Consider the following 7,977-nt stretch of genomic DNA (forward strand, 5'->3'; position numbering starts at 1 on the left):
GCTGAACACCTATCTTCGCTAAAATTAATCGCGTGAAAATTCAAAGATGGAAAGACTACTTACGGGGTTGAGAGAAAGACTAAAAGTGATATCTATTACAAAAACTAGTTTTTCAACTGTACTTATCGAAGGCTATAGCTTCTTAAGTATTCAAAACGATAGATAGCTCTCGACCTCCCTCCATTCCAAGGTTCCTTCCACCCCTTTCAGCCAAACTTCAACCTACGGGGGAAAAAAAAAAGCTAAATTGGAATGGAATATGAAATTTAGGCTTGAAGCCAGGCACTGGAATTAAAAAAAAAAAGGGCTAAATTGGAATGGTATGAAATTTAGGCTTTACGCCAGGCAGTGGAATTAGAGGGATTATTCAGCGCTACAATGAATTTGGCTTGAGACGAATAGTTATGGCAATGAATTTATTAAAACAATTATGGTAATGAATTTAAATAAAAAATGTTTAAAACTATGGTAGATATTGACATATGGCAAAAACATTCCCCATATAAAAAAAATATAACTGCATTTAGAATATGCATATAACCTTTAGTGTAAAAATGTAAAAAAAATGTTAAAAAAATCCATAGACTTGCTTACAATACACAACTGCGAAAGTGTATATACACCACTTGCCAACGTACCAAGAGATCAATATTAAATTTCGCTGTAGAGGTTAATGTCAATATTAAATTCCATTATAGAGGTTAATGTCTCTAAGGAATGCAACGGTTAACAAACACATCAGGACCAATTAGTTCTGCTATATCCCTGCCCACTATCTCATGTCTTGGCCGTGCTCCATCATACCTACAGCAATGCAGTAACATGTGTTTCACAGTAAGGGGGGAGTCGCACTGTATACAGACTAGTGCAGTCCCCCCCCCCCCTACTTCTAACAGGAAATCTGTGGTCAACCGCGCACGGCCAATTCTCAGACGACATAATACAATTTCTACCCTACGGTTTTGTTGGAATCCAGATGGCCAGTGTTCAGTATTTTGTCTGATCTTCCTGTACTTTTTATTGTTGACAAGAAGGGGAGACGACCAGAACTCTTGCCATTTATTTTTTATATGATCAAATAGTCCATTACATATCGGTAGAGGGAACATGGTAGAATAGAATGTCATCTTAAGTAATGACAACTCTTGCTTTATGGTCAGCAAGTTCGTTGCCTACATGGGCAGGGACACAGCAAAAATGGACTCCTTTGAATTTGGAAGGAAGCATATACAACCATTCTTGAATATATTGAATAATTGGATGTTTAGGATTATATTGCTTAATAGCCATGAATGCACTATAGGAATCTGAGTATATGGTGAAAGTATTACCCTGTAGAGTAGAAACAATCTCAAGAGATTTGGCCAATGCAATTAATTCAGCTGTAAAAATAGGGGCATTATTAGATAGTCTGCCCACATATGAGCTATTAACATGAACAGCAGCACAACCAACGTCAATTGCTCTCTTTGATCCATCGATGAACAGATTGACAGAACCCGAGTTTCGGTCATAATCAAGAAAACTGACCTCACTTCCTGGACATTAACTTAACAGCAGCTTTTTGACAGACCTATGGTTCTGGGGTCAACCACGGAGGCAACTTAGAGCAATGTATTGCCTTAATTTTTTGGTTCTTGATAGACACATTGTCAACTGCAGCATTAATTCATGCATGAAAAGGTTTAGATGCTCTAGCGTTTGCAAACTGATGTGCATCGTTTTGGTTAACAATTACTTCAGGGTTTTCTGGAGAACCTCTTAATTTGATCATATCCCGCAATCCCAGTTCCTCTCGACGTGAATCTAGAGTGATCTCTTCAGTGATACTGACTCTAAGATTTCGTCAGTCGCAGCCTGGATCTTCTGGTCACCAGAAAGTTTTTAGTTCCTCATTGGAGGGGTCTGTATCGTTCTCGGCTAGCACCCTGCTGGCCCCGCGTTCGATTCTCCGGCCGGCCAATGAAGAATTAGGGGAATTTATTTCTGGTGATGGAAATTCATTTCTCGGTATAGTGTGGTTCGGATTCGACAGTAAGCTGTAGGTCCCGTTGCTAGGTAACCAATCGGTTCTTAGCCACGTCATATAAGTCTAATACTTCTGGCCAGTCCTCTCTAGGAGAGCTGTTAATCAGCTCAGTGGTCTGGTTAAACTAAGGTATACTTAACTTTTCTTTCTCTTCAAGCAAAGAACTGACGTTACTATAAACTGTTAGTCATTGAGAAGTACCCTCAGAATTACCATCAAAAGGAATATATAGCAAATTATGTTCTCTAAAAACAACGAAACACTTCCAGAAAGCCTTATACCAGATGGCGTCTCATAAAAAGTAGAGGGACTTTTGCCATTGTAACTGAAGTCTGTGTTAGTGGAAAAATATGACTGATCGATATCAAGCAAGACTGCAAAATCGTCTGTGGTATCAGAATCTATGCTCTTATCTAACAAGGTATGGTGACCCTGTCAACTAAGGCGTCTGCTAATTTCTTCAATCCAGGTGAAAAAAAAATTTTGAATCAATTACGTTTACACAAACAGCCCCTCGATAATTGCTTTCCCTGGCCGGGAACATGAACGGGAAACTCGACGAAGCTTGTATCGTGATTCTTGATAGAATTAATCCCTTGAATCTTGAGATTCACTTCATCGATGACTGAACAATTAGGGATGTCCTTCGGAGACCCTTTTACTATGATAGTTTGGGAACCAAGATCTTTAATCTCTCCATGGTATTTTCGCCCTGAATTCTCAACATAAACGGTACCAGTGGGGAGAATAACTTTGTTCACTTCGTTTGGTTTCATGAGTGTTAAATGTCTCTAAGCACGTAGACATCGTCAGCATTCTTTAGTAGTAGTTTTAGCCACTTGGGTATCAGAACGTTTAAAATTAGGCCTTTTTAACTTGACCAATTGTCTTTAACCTGTTTTACCTTTCCAATGACAGCCCTAATTAGCTAAACCATGTGAAAGATGACATTTCGTGCACGGCCGGGTAAATTTAAAACAATCTTTGGCATGATGCGAAGTTTAACCACATATATAACAGCCCCAATTTTGTTGTACACTCTTCACTCTGTGGTCATTAAATGCACTATCATGGGCGCACAGTGGACATCGTCAGCATTCCTTTTGAACTAGTGCTCAACGAGTTTTAACCTTTCTGGGTAGTCACCGAACGTTTAGCATTAAACGATTGTTTAGCCTTTTTTTTTGAACTTTCTGACCAGGTTGGACTTTAACCTAAATCTATTACCTTTCAAACAGGTTGTCCGAAATTTCTTTCAAAGATGGCTTCGACTTGATGTTAGAGACAAGCTGATTTTTGAATGCATCACACAGACTTTCCCAAAGAAAATATAACAAACAAATCACCTTTTGTTTCCAATGATCGAGCTGTTCCACCGAATTAGCTAAACCATTGAAAGATGATATCGTACTAGTGCACTCTCCTAGGCCCGATTGAATTTAAAACCGACAATCTTTAGGCATGATTTATTTCTTGAAAAATAATTTCTAATAATGTGGTTCGGATTCCACAATAGCTGTCAAGTACAATCACTTAGGTTTAATCGGTTCTTGGCCACGTAAAGTAAGTCTATCTTTCGGGCCAGCCCTAGTGGATAATCAGCTCAGTGGTCTGGTTAAACTAAGTGCTCAACGACTTTTTCCACTGAAGGGATTTCTAATTCCCAGTTGCCCGACTGGCCAGTTCATGGACAAATTTTTAAACGGCCATTTTTTAACTTTGCCATGAAAACCATTTTAAGCTTTCATTTATGAAATTTATTACCGAACTGAATGCCCGACAGCAAATCCCTATTACGACCCGACTGCAAAAAGAAGTTGTTATTCAATATCTTGAAGTGCTTTCAAAGATGGTTTCCCTGACGTGTTTTAAGTTTAAATATTTTTGATGACATGTAACTGAATATTAAAATCCATCACACAGTTAACTGTTGGTAAAGTTAATACTGAATTCAATAATTTGATATCTTTGGCCAAATACTTTTCCAAAGTGGCCATTTTCGGCCATGTTTTCTTTAAATTTTAGCCAAAAGCTGCCGTGTTCATCTGGCAACCCTGACTTATCCACTGATAGCCATGCATAGCACTAGGACAAAGGTTCAAGTTACATAAACCCTTCATTAGCGAGTATTGTTGACTAAGCTTATCACTAAACGCTTCATGGAATAGTTTTATAGCCTATTCATAATTCAAATCCTTCAGAGCAAGGGAATCAAACCATTTCTTTGCGGGCCCTGTTAGTTGTTCGGATAGATAAGAACATTTCTCAAACGTGGAAAGGTCGTATCTATTAAGAAGACCTTCAAAAGAAGCAATAAACTTAAGATAGGCTGTGGGATGACCATCAAAATGAGGAAATTCTGTGCAAGGCAAAGTTATTTCATGATAAGAATGACGAGCTTCCTCCGGTCGGGAAGGTGTGGGCGGTGTCGCTGCCAGTAGCATATTTGAGATTTTTCTTTGTTTGGGGCGGGGGGCAAAAGTTTTTGACATAAGGTATGGGTGGGGTGGCGAACAAAGAGTCCTATCAGGTGGGGGAAGGGGGGCGCTGTAAGCCGCCCAGAGAAATTTTTGGAAATTTGTGCGCATTTTGGAGAATTCTGAAGCCACATAAGAACTAATGAGTTAATAAATCAGCAAACTGGTGAGGCACACCCACCCTCAAATTATTATTATTATTATTATTATTATTATTATTATTATTATTATTATTATTATTATTATTATTATTATTATTTCAAAGGCTAGAAGGCAAACCAAGTCTTGGGGGGCCATCATTGTCTTGAGGGGGCAAGTGCCCCCCTCCGACGCCCCTCGTCGCTGATATAGCAGAATTAGACAAGAATGTCATTTCCCTAGACAACTGTTTAATTGCCAACATTATACCGCCCGAGTACTTTTCGTCAATTTCCGCCTGTTGGCGATACTGAACCGAACTCCAAAGTCTAGAATGAAGCAGATGACTATTCATCTTCTCATCGAGAGAATTTAACTCGGTTAAGAGATCACTAACTTAAGATAAAATTCACATTTTGTAATATCCAGTGTACCCTTCTCAATACTCTTTATAGTCTTCGTTACTGAATGTCTCTTTCAACTTTGGGTACTAACCATGAGCAGCGAGGATTCTTGAGTAGAATCACGTTTCTCTAACTCACTAGCAGCCATAATTGAAAAAGGCTTTCAACAATAAAATTTCAAATTTACAAAAATTAATGTAAATAAGCTACCACCGACAGTAGACAATCAGGGAAACAGCAATAATTAGGTTGAATTAACAACAATGGATCAAATTAGCTGTCAGGATAAACCAAATATCTCGAGAAACCCGGGGGGAGGGGGGGGAGAGTCCAGGGAAGAATGAGATGGAGAGAGGCCATAGCTGAGCGGGCCCCACGTTGGACGTCATTCGCTCGAATTGATTACGTGGTAATTCACGGATGTTAAGACTAATTACGAAGTTAAGAGATAATTGGTAATTTTTCGGAAGACTCCAGCCTGCCATTTCCAAAGGTGACAGCTAGCCATTTTTGCATGAAAAACCATTTTGGATTTCTCATGCAAAAATGGCCAGGAAATGATAAGGTAGTAAAAGAACCTAAAAATACCAACCTAACGTAAACTAGGGGTGTTTACTGGTTACAATTTTGCCCTATTAGTTATGGAGGGGGGGGGGCTGGTATTGTCTTACCTTACAAGTCCTTATTTTTCTCTGCTATTAGGCATTTGCGAAGGTTATGTATTGAGAAGAAATTTTTTGTTTCGATGTGATTTACCCAAGAAAAATATAAATTATACAGCGGGAGGTGGCTGGAGTCTAACGAAAAATAACCAGATAATTGAATAAAAAATAAAACATTACAATTATTGAATTTTTTTTTTACTGTACTTATCGAAGGATACCGCTTCTTAAAATTAAGTATTCAAACCCCAGCCTAAATTACCGAAAATGTCCCGATAGTTCGCAGACGGTAGATAGCTCTCGACCTCTCTTCACTCCAAGGTTTCTTCCGCCCCTTTCAGCCAAGCTTCAACCTACGGTGAAAAGTGATAAATTGGGACGAGCGATGTATTGCAACTCAAAATCAGAATTACTCAAAATCTCAGAAGAGAGTACTAAAAACTTAAATCTCGAACGATATTCACACTTTCAGTAAGTTAATTACTTGACTAAAGGTTGAAGATAAAATTGCCTTGCCTCATCAACCTGTAAGTGCAAAATTCTTTTTCGTCTACTTTGTACATGGATCTGCATTACGTGAACTCACCTTCAGTTAGGCCGCCAGCAACAAAGATCTTGGAGCTCAATCTGTCACCTTCTTCCTCGGACCCCAAACACGACATGCTTATTTGCTATGTTCAATTTCATACACCTTACAATATCCGTGACTTGAAAAGACGTCCCTTCAGCCGCATTAATACATCAGCACCTCCGGGAAACAATCGACCAAGTATGTGCAGAAATAAGATATTGATCACCCGACCAGCCAAATGTGATAATCTCCTTCAAAGTGTCTCGTAGCAGCAACCGTCGACTTCCACTTCTTTGTCAAGACTAACGAATGTCAACTAATGACGTATCCAAGGATCGTGGAGACACGGAACTCTTTGTACGCACGAATTCAAGGGTTTGCTTAACTAAATTGAATATTTAATTGAAATTATCGTTGGAAATTCAAATTTTTGAGAAAAGGTGATATTTGCATTTATATTTTTGTACACTGGCGGGTCCATGAAAACCAGCCAGTGTTTTTCATTCCTGAAATCACATATTGCTCATATCAGCTCGCATCAGTTGCCAGACATTTCTTTATAGTTATATAAAATAGGCTTAAAACTCGTTCCCTCTGAGTTTTAGCTTACTCTTGCAAAGGATATGACCTATAAAACAGTATTTTACTTACGTGCCATTTTAATAGATGACCTTTTTACCCTTTAACGTTATTTAACGAGAGAAAGAGTTTCCAGTTAGTCTTTCTTTCTCTTTTTGTCAGGAAAACAAGCAAAGCAACCCAACTTAAGTTTTGCTGTTAAATTTGCCTAATCAAAATCTTATTTCTTACTGGATCAAATTCTTGTCATGTAACTAGATGTTCCTAATTCTACTGCAAAACATTTGCAAAGCCAAAATATAAACAACTTGATTTTTATTTTGTAATGCAAATTATATTGTAGTAACTAATATTTGAATAAATGAATTGTACATATAGACTACTGAAAGATTCTGCGACGATTTAAAGTATCGTCAAGGTGGGACAGCAACTTTGCAATTATTGCAATTATCTTAAAGAAAAACTCTCACTCTTCCATTGGTTTCTCTTTCACTTTCGTTTTTCTTAATTTTATTGTTAAATTATTTATTAAAATTAACAGAATGTCAAATAACTTTTTTCATCTTATTTAACATCTCAAGGAAACTTCTCATTTTCATTTCTTCTTTGGCTAGTTGTCAGATTCGTGATTTAGTCTGTTTTTTTCTTTATTTAGACACGTGAAATGAAGGAGCCAAAGAATTCTCATTGCTAATAATTATCTCATGCTTTTAAGGGAAGTTTATCTTAATTATTACTATACAAGAATTAATAAAATTCATCTTCATTAATCACTGAAATTTATTATTATGAAGGTTTAGCTTTTCAAGCACATAAGTTTTCATTTTCTAAAAGTAAACAAAATTGGTTTCCATAGTAACTTGCCACCGGAACCCATTCACAAAATCATGCATAGTTCGCGACAGTTGCCACTGATCGCCATAATACAGATTAAATATATCTAGAAGCAGCTTTTCTTTGCTTTCTAGCAGATTCCTTCGACTGGAATAGCAAATAAAACTAGTTTTGCCTGTATCATAAGTAAAACTTTTTTAACTTGAGTATTATATATAAAAATGCATATTCCTTTGTTATGGAAATCGATAAGAGGTGCCAATTAGTCTTTATTCACACAGAA

This window comes from Macrobrachium rosenbergii, chromosome 46 (assembly GCF_040412425.1).
Source record: "Macrobrachium rosenbergii isolate ZJJX-2024 chromosome 46, ASM4041242v1, whole genome shotgun sequence".
Classification (NCBI taxonomy): domain Eukaryota; kingdom Metazoa; phylum Arthropoda; class Malacostraca; order Decapoda; family Palaemonidae; genus Macrobrachium; species Macrobrachium rosenbergii.